Genomic DNA, 15,146 nt, shown 5'->3' with positions numbered 1-15,146 from the left:
CAGCTTTCAGCTAAGAATACCAAGAGAACAAAGAAAATGTGATGATAAAAGTAAATTGGAAAGTTGTTTAAAATGACATGCCCTATCTGAATTATGAAAGCTTGTTTGAATAGACTGTCCCTTTAATGATAAAAATCGAGTAGAACTTTTTATAGCACAAATTAAAATAAGATAATCATAAATATTTTAACGTTTTATCATATGCCTAAGAAAACTTTTCTGAAAGACTATAAATAATGACATCTTTGGAGTTGTAGAAAGTCTAATATTAAGTATATTCCATCTTGATTGACCAACCTATCCTCATGCCTGGTTTTTTACAAGACCCCATATGCTATGGTTATATATCCCTGACATTATCTCCAGAAGTTCCATCCATATAATAATTCGTTTTTTTAACACAATCAGTAAAATAACATAAATGTTTCTTGTAATTTATGAACATACCAAATAGTATTAGCATTGATTACACAAAACCCTTTGTCATTGCTATACAATTACTTCCAGGGAGGTCTTATCAGAAGTATTTTTCCTTTTTTAAAATATCTGTCCCTTTAAGCTGTGCCTTTCTGACATTATAAAAGATCTATGACATTTGTAGGCATCAGAAATTGTAACAGTTCTGAAACTATTCCAGTTGCACCTATTTGTTCTCATACAAAGCTAACGTGCATTGGCCAGATTTTTGGTGCACACAATAATAGTAACATAATAATAGAACATCTTTAAATCAGCTCTCTTTAGTTATCATTTGATCATTTGTAGCAAAGAAATCGCTTCAAAAAAGTACTGTAGATCTCCAAAAATAAAATGCCAATTCTCTAATTTCTTTACATTTTCTGTATCCAGGACAACTTTTTAGATTATTTTCTGAACACAGCAGTGTAAGATTGCAACACAGTCTTAAATATTCTCTCAGCTTAATAACCAAAATCATATTTAGTCTTCTGAGCTGTATTAGGAGGGCTGCTTCAAAAAGCTGTTGCATACCCTAATAACTTCAGAAAAACAAGCTAGCTCTGATAAATCTATTCTGTACAAGTTGTAGCTAATCTTGCAGCTGCTGTAGTGCCCATTATAAAATCACATTACACGTTAGACACAGGTCAAACATCCAGCCCCACCTGTAGTTTTTGTTTTTGCCCACTAGGTGTCTCTCCATAGTCATTTTTCCTAGTTATACCTCGCTTAGGATCCCTTGTTTTGGAAACTGATTATACAGAGGTATACTCCAAAGCTTTGCCTGATGATATATTTATATATTCTCATTTACTACTGATTTATAAAATGATGTGGATTTGCACAATGCACATGATGCAGTATTATGCATCTACAGCGCCCCGAATATCTAGTGTTAATAACTGTCAAAAACATATTTGTGATATAAAGAGGACACTGTTTAGGAGTAGGGTATTTCAACCTTTGGCTACATTGTATTTAATTGTCTCTGACAAATAATGGGTTAAAACTGTTTGGATTTGAACTCCAGCTCCACTTGTAGATGTCTATTTGTCTGCCAAACAGCATTAAATTGGCAATAATTGTTGAGCATCCAACCTTGGGTACTTATTAACACTAAAAGATGTTTGTAGAACACATTTAAATGTTAAAATATTTGTTTTGGGATGAACCACACACTGGATGATAATACAGGGGCCTGCCCAAGGGTTCTGTGCACCCACCAATAACTGTTGTATTACTCTAGAACAGACATCCTCAAACGTGGCCTCCAGAGGTTTTGGAACTACATTACCCTTGATGCTCAGCCAGCATATCTGCATAATGGGAAATGTAGTTCTAAAACCTCTGGTGGGCCAAGTTTAAGGATGACTGTTCTAGAACAATCTCTAGAATGTCATCATAGTTACAATATAGTTGCAAATTATTTATTTCAACAAAAATTCCTTTCCTTCCGCACAAAATAGGGATCTTTATTAAACAATCCATTACAAATTAATTTATTTAACTGAGTGACCAATTGAGTATCCATATTACAATATTACATGCCACCATTTTAGCAATGCTATTCACAGTTCAAAGTGCCTGTGTGAATTCTACAAGTATATTTATAGCACCTTAACACATCTCTGCTATTTTTACCATTTATTTTTGTCATTCAAATATTTTTAATATATTTATTTTAGGACAACCTGTGAGAAGTATACCATCAAAAAAAATTTTTTCTTTGTTTACAGATTGTAGTCTTGGTTGCAATTAATACATTTGTTTTGTGCTTTGTAAGCAAAGAGGCTTGTTTTTGTTGGGGCGCAATCTAAAATGAAGTCTTCCTAAGAAACGTGTTGTGTTTCTACTCCAATAACCAACATGAGCGTGGTTATTAATTAATGTCTTTAGGGAAGATTACCATTATTATATCACCTGCGGTATTGTTGTTAGCAAGGCCTTAAACAGTTTTAGGAAACATCTGAGATAGTTATATGTTAGCAATATTATATGAAGGCAAAACAACTATGCTGTATGCTACTTTTATCTTAAACCATCTTTTTTGTGCCTAGTGTTGCCCTTGAGAGAACAGTGAGTAGTAACCAATTAACTTGAACTTGGCTCTTTGACCGTTAACAGTTACTAACATTTTTATAAATTTAGCAATGTATGCTGTATCATCATGGAATGCGTAAATTGTTAAGGTTATTGAATGTAGGTTATTGATTGATATCCAATGGGTGATACACCCATACACAATAACCAAAACTAAACTGGAGTGATTGGGTCCTTTGCTTTGCCTTCTGGTACAGCATATAAAGGCCTCCAGTATGAGATAGATTAAACTGGTTATTCATAGAACAATGTGCAATATCAGCGTACAAATTGTCCATGGGAAAGCTTGATAGATACTGGGTTCCATGTCACAACTTGCATCATAACCTGGCAATTTGGCCATCCCACACATCCTTTTTCTACTAAGCAGCTTAACTCATTTGCCTGACTGATGGTTGTTTTTGAAACCTGGTAGTGTCTGAGAAGGTAATCCTGTCACAGTGCTCCCTTGCTGTCTGTGCCATAATTGCACACCACCATGTTGACCATAATTTGTTCCCTGAAAGTGCATCACACAAAATGTTAAGTCAAATCAGCTGTGTCATTCCTACACTTCCCCAGCCAGCTTGTGTCAGCCATATGATTGCAGTTATCCAAATGAGGGTGCTGCATGTTTATATCAAGATGCACTATGCTGTGGCAAAGCTGTACCTGTGGGGAAGTGAAAGCCATGCTCTAGTCTGTGAATAGCTGGCAGGTTCCTGCAGCAGCGAGTGACTACAACCATCTTAAAGTGGTTTAAGCAGCAGCTTCTGTGCTGTGCTGCCGGCAGGAACTCCTAGCCTACAACACCAGAAGGGTGTGAGCAGATCATGCGGCTAGAGCTGCTCTTCAGATGGTCCTCTGCATCCACCTGTAGTCCAAACACAGATTCATTGTTTAGAAGTAATAACCAAGTGGAAGTGGTTATGTACAGTATGTTATTTTGGCCATACAATAAAATATTTATAGTTGTGCATAGCCATCACCATTTTCTATAAGAATAATGGATGTACATTGTGAGTTGGTGGCCAACACTGGGATGGAAGTATGCTCCCTGCCCTATTAACCTATAATGAGTGATTTTGTTCCTTGCCATGACTTATGCTATATCTCCTGCCTGCAACTGCTTGGTTTGTTCCTTTCCATTACATCATCATGGAATCCACAAATTGATGAGAAAAATTGGATGTAGGTTGTGTGAGGGTGACTGTGCTTCTGCCATAATTCCCAAAACTCGGTATGATGTTAATATTAATAACCAGTTACTGTCAGGCACCTTAACACCTCAGGTACCAAGGTCTTAAACATCTGCCCTTTCAGTGAATGTTTTTTTTGTAAAGTGCATGCGAAATGTGTTGGTCATAAGTCAACTGTTCAGTAATTTCCTAAAGGTGGGGGGGTTCAGTTGGTATTCACTTACCCAAGGTAATGTTTCAGTCGCAGCACAGGAGAACTCAAGAACACTAACTGATAATGGCTATAACACTAATTTTATGTCTGACTAAAACTAATATGAGCAGGGCTGTTATCTAGATATACAGTGTTGGAGAAGACCCACATGGTTTTCTTCCGTTAATATCAGTGCACTAAAAGAATTATCAAGCTAAATGTAGCACAAACAAGTTGTAAAGTGACAAAGAATGAAGTACAGGAAACATATGGTTATGAATCTTTTCATAAAGAAATAGAAAAAAAATGGCAATAAATAAAATGAACTGTAAATAGAATAAAAACCCCTCCCATTAAAAGACCACCAATAGGTTTTCCCATAGTAAACAAGAAATGGCAATCCTGCATATGAGAGGTTCATTTAATTTATTGCTCTTTATTATGATCCATGTTTTGTCTTCCACTGTTGAGCAGTTTTGTAGGATTTTTCATTTGTGTAACTTAATCGTAAATATGTTTTAGTACATATTGTATATTGTTAATATATATATTTTGCTTTCCTAGTAGATAAAACAACTATATAAGAAATAACCATAAAGCTATGAAACCGCAGTGATTATGATAATAGTCCTATCAGAGAGAGCAAAGTGTGATGGCATCGTTTTACTTAAAACCTAAACTGAAATAAGCATTGCCTTACTGGTGTCATGAAGTTTCGCAAGAATATTAAAATCAGATTCAGAAATAAATTGCCTGTTGCCATGACACTATCTAGCGGTCTAGAAGGTACTACCAATCTCTTTCATCTGAATTCCAACTTTATTTCTAACCAAGTGGCTTGTTTTCTGATTTCTATCCTTTTGCACTAGGGAGCAATACATCTAAGTTCTTTCTTTGCTTAAGAATTTTGTTTGCACTACTTTTAGATGAAGAACAACACAACAGTAATGGTTATTTTAAGAATTACAACACTATAGCAAAAGGTGCTTTTTGCCATAATTATGACTTTGTGTGACATGATGTTTGGGAATTGTACGATATTTCTTATTTGGATAGCATATTATGTTCCATGATAGCCCGTTTTGTACCATATTATATAAAAAGTTTGTGCCCCACAGCCCAGAAAACCTAACCAGAATTATTGTTCTGCTTTCAAAAAGACTGTAAGCACCCTAAAATTAAGCCAAAACAATCCCTAAGCACTTATAATCACAGTCTGATGTTTAAGGTGTTGCATTAAGGTTTGAGAACCTATGTTACATATGTGAATTGGTCTTGAGATCCAGAAGGGTTGTCGGGGTCGTTAATCGTCGTTCATATAGAAAGACTAAAGGGATGGATGTGTCTGATCTTTTGAGTATCTTATGACGCTGATTTTTGCAACCAGTCTTCTTCCTATAGTATCTTTGAAGTTTGTAAGTTTGCTGAATGCATTTTTGTTGTTTTGTTATGTTAATTATTGCACTAAGTTTGACTGCACTGCATTGCACTACTGACAAGCGATTGCACAGGCTGAGCTGAAGGGGGAAGAAAATATAGGCCAGTGTTGCTGAGTAACTTAGCTATAATGTTGCAATGGGTTTACCCACTTATAAAGATGATCTTCCTAGATTTAACCATAAATATTTGCCTTCCTCTGCCCACCTATTCTTGCTGTGAGCAACCAGAACCTTGGGTACACTATGCGTGAACATCACAAGTCCTCTAAATACTCTCATAGTAATACTGATAGCATGATTTATTTCAATACAAAATCATTCTGAATTTTAGGAAGCATCATACCAACATATTTTAAGGGTGGTTAATTTGTTATTGAAGACTTTGCCGTACACTGAAACCATTCAACCCAAGCATTGCTTTTAAAAGGCAATAACCTGTAGAAGTATGTATCGTATTGATTGACCTTTGTTAAAAAATATTTTTGGGAGAGGGATTTTCTATTCTGTATTATTACACAACTGAAACATAGTGCTTCCTGACATCAACATTTATAAACAGAGAAAACTGACAGACCGGGAAACCATTAATAGTAGAAATCCTTAAAAAAATTAATAAAGTTGTTGGGGTTTTTTTTTGGGGGGGGGGGGGGCTTGGAACACTTTGTGGGTAAATTATCATTTTCATCTTTATTTGAAAATGGGATAAAAGAGGTTTAGATTGCTAATGAAGTAATCTGTTATTGAATTGGTAATATCACAGTATCCCTTAGAGCTATAAGACAGTACAGAAGCCCACCTAAAAATACGTATTGACTATTGTTGTGGGGCTACGTTCTTGACCTAATACTAACATCCAGTACATCAAATTGTTTTTAAAAAAATAGCTTTTCTCGTTTTGTTCTAAAATCTTTTCACAAACATCACTTTTTGTAATGGTTCCCGTATTATGCTTTGCCCATTGAACTTTATTAGATGTTGGTGTTTTTTCAATGCCAGCTTTCTGCAAGTTCCCACATAGCTTGCTTGGGCAGCAACTGTATATGCCAAATGGGAAAACACACCTGCAATGCTATGATTAGAATATATTTGCACTATCTTATAACCATGTACTATGTTTAAATTGAGCAATGAATAAGATAAGCCACACAAATGTTGTACTTCTACAAGCGATGAACACGGTTTGGAGAATTAGTAGAAAGACTGCACTAAGAGTGCAACATATTTGGGTTGGTATTTGTTGATTTCTAAGCACAGGGTACTCACCTCACCACATTATAAATGCTCAACTTACTGGTTATTTTTAATTTTGCACCTATTTATTGTGTCCAGTTGGGACTGGCCAGTATTTGGATAAGTTATCGGATAATCACAAGAAAAAACATAAAATTAACCCATAGGTTGCTTAAGTCGTTTTATGTGTTTATAACCATGAAGGTTTTATTTTTTAACCCTGTGATAGGGTTTTGATTTGAGTTATATGTTATCTGCTTTTTTATGAGAAGGTTTATTGTGTACTAACGATAAAGTATTGCACTTTTATTTCCTGTTAAAAACAGGAAATATTGTTTATTTTATTTTTTATTTCTTGAGATGAGTATCACAAGTTGCTTAAGAAGAAGGATTTCAGGAGTTGACCAAATCAGTGATTTTACAAAAAGTCCTTCAGCAATCTGGTGCTGGACTACTGCAAATTATTTTGACTTTGTGGTTGAGGATTACAGATTAAACAGTAAAACCTTTAGTCTCTTGGGAGACTTTAAGACAAGCTAACCATTTTAGTATTTTGATGGACTGGTCTTGGCTATTTTTATAAATGTATTATTGTAGAAATATTTCCCACAATTTGCACGCTCTTGACGGCACTTACTAAAAAAAAGGCAAATTAAGAAGGAAACAAAAAATCCCACTGCCTATCTTTTTTCTTTTTTGGGATATGTAACTATAAGACGTCCACCAATTTAGCCCTGACCAGTAAGTTTATCCAAAATAAAGACCAAAAGACTTACTGGTCTCTGTGCATGTTTTGTGTTTTTATCTTGCAAGGACTAGCTATATTATCATTTCTATATATTTGTCTTCAGTGGAAACTATCTGCAATGGAAACTATGCTGAACGGTAGTAGCTTCTGTGAGCTTTAAAGAACGTAACCTGTTATCCACGCCAGCAATGCTAATTTCCATTAGTTTCACTTATTACTAATGCTATTGGTGTAATTTATTATTATTTGTTAATTATTTTTTATTGATCATTTTAAACAACTAACAACCTACACCATATTTAGTCTATATCATCCTTTCATGTGAATGACAATTTTGGGAGAGAGAAAAAAAAATCATTGATTTTGTCATCATTATTTTTATTGTTGTTTATATGTAATTCTACTGTAGACCAAAAATTAGAAAGAAAGCTTTGTTTTAAACAGTTGCTGATTTTATGTTAAGGTGAAACTAAAAGACAAGGAAGGAGATTTTTTTTTTTTTTTAAACATAAAATATGTTTAGTGTATTTTTAAAAGTTGCATCTGTTGCCTGCAAAGGGGTCTAGAAAATAGCTTCCCTAGCAGCCAAACAGGCAAACAATGCTTATCAACTAATAGGGAGCTTTTAATTAGTACAATTCTATAACTAGTGCTTATCTTATAATATTTTTATTATGTTGTTAATTTCTTAAGCATCAAGACAACGAGAAAGCAATGCAGATCGCAGTGATTAAAAATGTTGAAAGTATTGTTGCAAACTTTGTTTTATTTTTTATTTTAGTTTAGTTTTCCTTTTTTGGCAATGTCTTGATTTTTTATGTTATTGTACATATTCGTATATATTATTTTTTTTAAAGAATTTTTAGAACGATGGAGAAAAAAGATAATAAGAATGCACTATGGGAATAAAGTCTCACGTGATGGTTAGCTCTTTTGTGGTTGGACCAGAAAAAAGGGTTTAAATGTACGATGGGCAGCAGCCTATTGCTATGAAAAATCCACCAACTAGTCAAACGTCATCATCGTGTTTGGATCTTATTTTATTCACAATAGCATTAAGGGATGTTTGGGCAATTATGACAGTTATGAATTGTGGGCTGAAAAAAGGAAAAAAAAAGTGTTAAACAATTGCAAAAATATATACATAGTATATAATATAGCTTCAATTTGAAAACAAAGACGTTTTCAAGAATATGCTTTACTCACAGAAAATTCTGTCAACCTATTTTTATTATAGACAAGAAAAAATAGTATCCCTTTTGCTTTTAGCCATTGATGCACAAGTCTATATATTTATTTTTATGCCAAGGCTAAAGCATATCCTATTTTTTAACTTATGTTGTTGTTACATTATTTTAAAGGGACATTAAACTACAAAAATAATAATAATCATGCTTATTAAAGAGCAACAATAAAAAATATTACAGTATATTTTGCAGAATAAATATGTTAAAGGTGTTTCAATTTATGTTGAAACTAACTTAAACTTAGGTACAGAGCAGTCATTGGGTAATAAGGAAATCTGTCAAAGCTGTGTTGGAACACCCCATTACAAACATGAAACCTAAATATTTTTATTCATAAGAAGAATATTTAAAAAAACATTTTTAACCCTTTCTTAAATGTGAAAAATAAATAAGAAAACAGTTTAATGTTCCTTTAAATAAAAGTGGCAAACTTATGAGATAGCCTTTAAAACACTAGCCAACATTAATGTATAATCTTTGGTTCACAATAATTGTTTATAGTTAATGGCTATTGGTGCAAGTGAAACACATCTGTTATTAGTTGTATTTATTTTGTAGAAAATCTATTTTATATCATTTCAAAATATTATCGTTTTTAATAGCCCACTGATAAATTAGTGTAATCCTTGGATTTTTTCTAGCCTTCAAGCTGGTTTTTGCTCACAAACATTATTTTTTGCTGTTATTTTTTTTTTTTCATATTTCTTGCAGTTGCATGAGATGTGTGCTTGGTTAAGATTCTTCCATGATTTATGCAAATGCAAACTCTTTGACTTAACCATTTTCCCTGTCTGAGAGTCTTGCAATGCAACAAAAGGGTTGATAAATAGAGAGGGAGAATTGAAAATGTGCCCATGACTGAAATATCCTTCAAAAGGAAATAAAAAAAAAAATGTCTGAAATTTTTCTACTTTTTTTGTGAAAAATCTTTTTGGAAAGGAAGGAAGCATATTTTTGTTGTGTAATATTTTCTATTTTTGAATGCATTTTATTGGTAAAAAAAAAAAATGTTTTTGTTGTCTTTTTTCCTTTGGTGAAGGCATTAATAAAATTTAAAAATGTAAAAAAATATATATAAATAAACCAAGAAAAAAAAATTGAAACAATCTATGTGTTTGCCCTTATGGTTATGCTGCAGTTCTGAGACATTAAAGCTGATTTGTTAATGAGTGTTAAAAGATGGAATAAGATTTTTTTTTTGTACTTGTTAAGATATTTGTACCCACTGCTGTTAATTTTGTGTTGAAATGGAAGCAGTAAAGGGATTGTTTTGTTTTCACATTGATTTTTTTTTTATTAAAAAAATATTATTTATATAATATGTCAAAAACACTGGACTTGGATATTAGGTCTGAAAACATTTTCCAACCGTTAAATTTGTAAAAATTTTTAAATGATGTCCCCCCACTCCTACTTTCCTACTGATATCTAAAATGCCTACTTAATTCATCAATCATATGTTTTTCAAATGCATTTTAAATGTATTACCATGAAAGAAGCGAAAATAAAAAAATATTTTTTTTCATTAATTTCGTTATTTATTAACATTAAGGGCTAGATTACAAGTGGAGTGCTATGTTAACGTCCCCCCATTTACAAGCACACGTTAAATAACCAGCCATTATAAGTGGCTGGTTAATGCTACCGTGAGCTCGCAATTAACCAGAGGTCAAAAATGTGCCCCAATTCCCCCCCCCCCCCAAATAAAGTGGGCAGTTCCTTTCTTAAAATAAAAAATATGAGCATATTTATTTTTTTTTAAAATAACTGCACAAAGCAGTTGTAAGGGGTTAAAGTGAGAGGATTTGGGGTGTTGAAGTCTATGGGGACTGTGTTTTTACTTTAAATATATATGTATATGCTTATATACATATATATTTATGTGTTGATATATGTATGTACACATATAAACACATACATATATATGTATATATTAATATACATATATATTTTTATTTTGCTGCCCAACGCTGCATGACTTACCACCTGCACTGCACTAGGTTCTTTGCCGTATCTCACAGCATGAGAAACAGGCTCCCATTGGAGCCAATGGAAGCGTGCTTTTGTAAGCGCAAAGCTTCCAGACAATGGGATTGTGAGGTCGTGTTCGCATTGCACTTAACTTGTAAAACCAGCGCACATTGCGTGTGCTGATTTTACTGAGTGAGCGCAAATATCGCTCTTGCGAAAACGCAATGATGCACTCCACTCGCTATCTAACCCTAAATATTTAATTGCTTTCATACATAAGCACTTCCTCTGTTCCCAGAATAGTGCAAATCACTAATTATTATGGATATTTCCATATGAGTCATTTTAAGAAAAGTAAAGTGTTTTGGTCAAACAACTGAAATATTCCATCAAATTTCAACAGCATAAATTTCACAAGCATATGCAAAACAAATTGCAGCTTAATTCAAGCACTGTTTTATAAGCAGGTTAGACTCCAATCATTTGCCTCAGTTGTCAGATGACCATTCTTCGAAGTGTCGTACTTGTCAATTTAGGACAAAAACATTTGTAAGAAAACTATAAAACATTTTAATGCCTTAAATTCACCAGAATGTTTTCCTTAGCTAAACATGGTATAGTTTTATTCTTTTTTCCCCCCACCAATCTGAGACACTTTGATAATTTCCAGTGAATCTGTCACTTAGAAAACATATGGCCAGATGTATTAAACAGAGGAAAGAAAGAAGAGGGGACACCATTATGGTTAACACAAATGTTGCAATATTTTGGAGGTGACAAACTGACAAATTTAGGAACCAGTCCTCTTCATGTTTCCATTATGATCACTTAACACAGCCAAATGCATAAATAGTCATTTGGGACAGAAGCTGAAATGGCATGTTTTTCCGTCTCATTTATTTACCCTGTTCAGTATGAACTTTTCTTAACCAGGAAATGGTTAACCCTCCTTGGCTGCCATAAAGGGGACTCAGTGCTTTGTTTTGTAGCTCTTTTTTTGGCATCCAAGAGTTTAAACAGCCTATTTAACAGATTAGTCCTATTGATCATTCCTCTTCAAATCTTTGTTCTTTGAATACTCACAGAAATTATACAGTTTCAATTATGTGCCTTCCTTTCTGCTTTTATAAAGTGACCTAGTCCAGTCTGTACCTCATTTCCTGTTTTACAAAACTATCCCCTATTTTAGCACAAAATGTCACCATTAAGCCCATCAGTGTCATTGCAGGTCAGCACAAACTTTTATCATTGAGCTGATTTTCTGGACTTTCAGAATCATGTTTTTCTTTTATGCCTAGAATATGGTAAAGATATTGTTATGAGAGTATTACTTTTCCCATCTCTTATACATCATTAACGTTAATTAGAAACATAAGATGTGGCCTTAAACCCATTCAGCATGTCCATGTGACTTCTTTATATTTATTGAGTTTTTATTCCATGCTCCCCCCCCCCCCAAAAGCAGTCAGTTTCGGATCCAGGGTGTTATAGAGGTCTATCACCATTGTTGACTCATATTACTGTACTAGAACAAAATATCTTTCTGTGCCCAGGTTTAGTCCTTCCTAACACCATTGTGGTCACAGTCGACCTACTCGGTGGTTGGAAGATATAGCCTTCTCTAGCACTGAAGGAATGAAAGGTTTCTTCTTCACTGCCAGTTTAATGTCTATCGTTCACTGTGAAATCTGCCTTCTAAAAGACTTGAATACACTTGATACTCATACTTTTCAGTTTTTCTTCTCAAATAGTTATTCATCGTTTTGGTTTCTTTCCAAATGGCTTTTTTTAAAAAAAAAAACTAAAACCAAATGCAGAATGGAAAATCTTTAATGAAGAGGATTGGTCATTATGTCTATAACTGAGCATATGTCTCACAGATCCTTGATTTGAAAGTAAAGGCCATTCTCCAAAAACAAAATCTATCCTTTGAAATGATATCTACAAAATCTTTCTGCAACATCATTACTTACATAAAAAGACTGGTGAATAATAGGAACCTGCTGAGCGGCATATACATTTTGTGTAAACCACAAGTGCCATGTTTCTTTAACCATAAGGTTTCCAGAGTGCACTGTAATGCATGTAAGACAGTATTATGTGGTGCTAAGTCATTAGACATATTATGGTGCTATAAGACACCATGCAAACCATTCTAGGTGTTGGATTTAAAAAAAATTCTCAGTGTGGTTCGGTGTTCACAATGACCCTAGATGGGATAAGCTTTGCACTGTCCTGTAAAGTAAGACATGCATTGCTTGCAGGATTTTGTAGATGTGAATAATTGTCAATCAGTTAATAGACCCTAATGTGGTTGAAATAAAATAAAACAAATCAAGGACTGTAGAACATCATTGGCTTCGTCACCTCCATTCATCAAAACAATAAAAAAAACAAACGTCATATGCTCCCTCAGAAAGAAAAACAAGCAAACAGTCCAGACGGAGGCATCTGCCTCCAAAAACAGTTAACACACTCAGAAATCACAAACTATAACAATAAGCAACGTACAGAACTAACAAGCCATCTACATGCAGTGAACAGGCTTCATTTTCAGTTGATGTGTTGTTATTTCAGTTTCAGGTCAACATACAGAGGGGTATAAGTAATTGTGTGGTTTGTATAGAAGACAAAAAGATACATGGGCAAAGCATTACAAAGCAAGACAGTTACTTCATTTCAAAAACCTTTTTTTCGGTACCTTTTGATTTTCTTTCTTTCTTTTTCCAAATAAGTTTGTGTGTGTGTTTATATATATATATATATATATATATAGTATGTATATATGCACACACACCTATATTTATGTGTGTGTTATGTTTGAGTCTGTCTGTTAATTGATATGTATATATATATATATATATATATATACATATATATGTATTATTTTTTTTTAAAGTGGGAAAGAGGAGGACGTTTTGATTGGAATTATCTGTTAACAATAGAAAACTAGTGTATCGATGATAAAATGAAATACTTCAACTCTTGGCCTGCCTTGAATGCATCAATTCAGTTTTCTGTCTTTTTTTCTAGGAATGTGTGAAAGATATAGTAAAAACAAGACACAATAATGAAAGCGTTCTTAAAGAACCTTAATGTGACATTCAACTATCACTGGGTGACACTTTAATTCCTTTAGCACCTTATAGACGTTGGAGTTCTAGATTGGGGCACTCTGTTGATAGGTAACACTGTCTAGTTTAATTTTCTTTATAGCCACTTCTTAGTCAGTCCTTCAAAGAGTGAGTGCATCTAGATATGAGGCTTTTCAAGTTAGTCTATAGTAAAAATGTATTAAATTATATAGTGATAAAGTGGATTCTGCTTTATGGGTTTACTTTGCCCCACTCTTTAGTCTTTGATTTGTCATCTATATATCCAGGCAACCCTAATCATACACATAGTAAATCAAACTAGACTAAAGTTAAAATGTATGTTTATGAGTGTATAAAACAAGACAATTCCATGGCAAAATAGCTTCTCTGGTGAATACCCACAATTCATAAAACACTTTTTGTGATTTGGTTGAACTTTCTCTATATGTAATTTTTGGCTCCTAGTAACACTTTACTATTTTATGATATCAAATAAAACCAGAGACAGTGTTGGTGGGGGGAGTGGAAGATACTCATAGCCTCCAAATGTGTAAACAGCAATAAATTTGTAAGGCAGAGGTAATCAGAAGCACGATGGGAATTTAAATAAACAGGTCAGGCATATGTAGAAGAAAATCATGACCCATCACTCCAGTATAGCAATTCTGTTACTTTATCAACATTTTATCTTCCAGAACCAACATTCATTGCAACTTTCCAAAGCAATGCTATTTTTAAATTCGTCCATTGAATCACAAATCAGTTAATGCAAATACAAAAACAAACATTACTACAAGTGATTAATAATATTTATGTCGGGTGGGGAGGAAGAAGTTTAATTTATGGTATTAAAAATGATATAATACTTATAAGAGGAATGAGTGCATTATGGTTTAACAGAATTTTACCAAAAAGCTTAATCAGAACAATTGCACCATGTCTCTACAAAATATTAATTTCTAGAACATTTTTACATTCTATATTTTGTTGTGATGTGGGAAATTGGATGAGTGTGGATGCACAAAATTGTCTTTAGTACTTCATGTTTTAAAGAATGCTCAGTGTAAACAAAATATTAGTTAGAATTTTGGTTGAAGTTAGTTCTTGATTTTCTTTTTCATAATTCCAGTTTTCTTCAAGAAACATTTACATGGTGTGAATAAAACGAATAAATGTATAGAAATGGAATTCCACTTTGTGTGCATGCTTGACTGAGTAAGAAAGTTACCCACTAAGTACCAACTATATTCATGTCCAAAGGCAGGCCAACAGATTGAAAGTGGGTGATATGTTCCTTTCCACTTTTATTAGTTTTTTTTTTTAGTTGTTTGTTGTTTTCTTTCAGTAATCATTTGTCAATAATGGAAAAAAAACGGTAAAAAGATGAAGATAAAAAATAAATAAAAAAAATGAAAACCTGCATACGCCTTTTTTATCAAGTGCTTTAAAATATAGAATAACTACACACATCTTGACAGCTTTTTTC

This window comes from Bombina bombina, chromosome 3 (genome assembly GCF_027579735.1).
Source record: "Bombina bombina isolate aBomBom1 chromosome 3, aBomBom1.pri, whole genome shotgun sequence".
Taxonomy (NCBI): Eukaryota; Metazoa; Chordata; class Amphibia; order Anura; family Bombinatoridae; genus Bombina; species Bombina bombina.
This window is presented reverse-complemented; position numbering follows the sequence as displayed.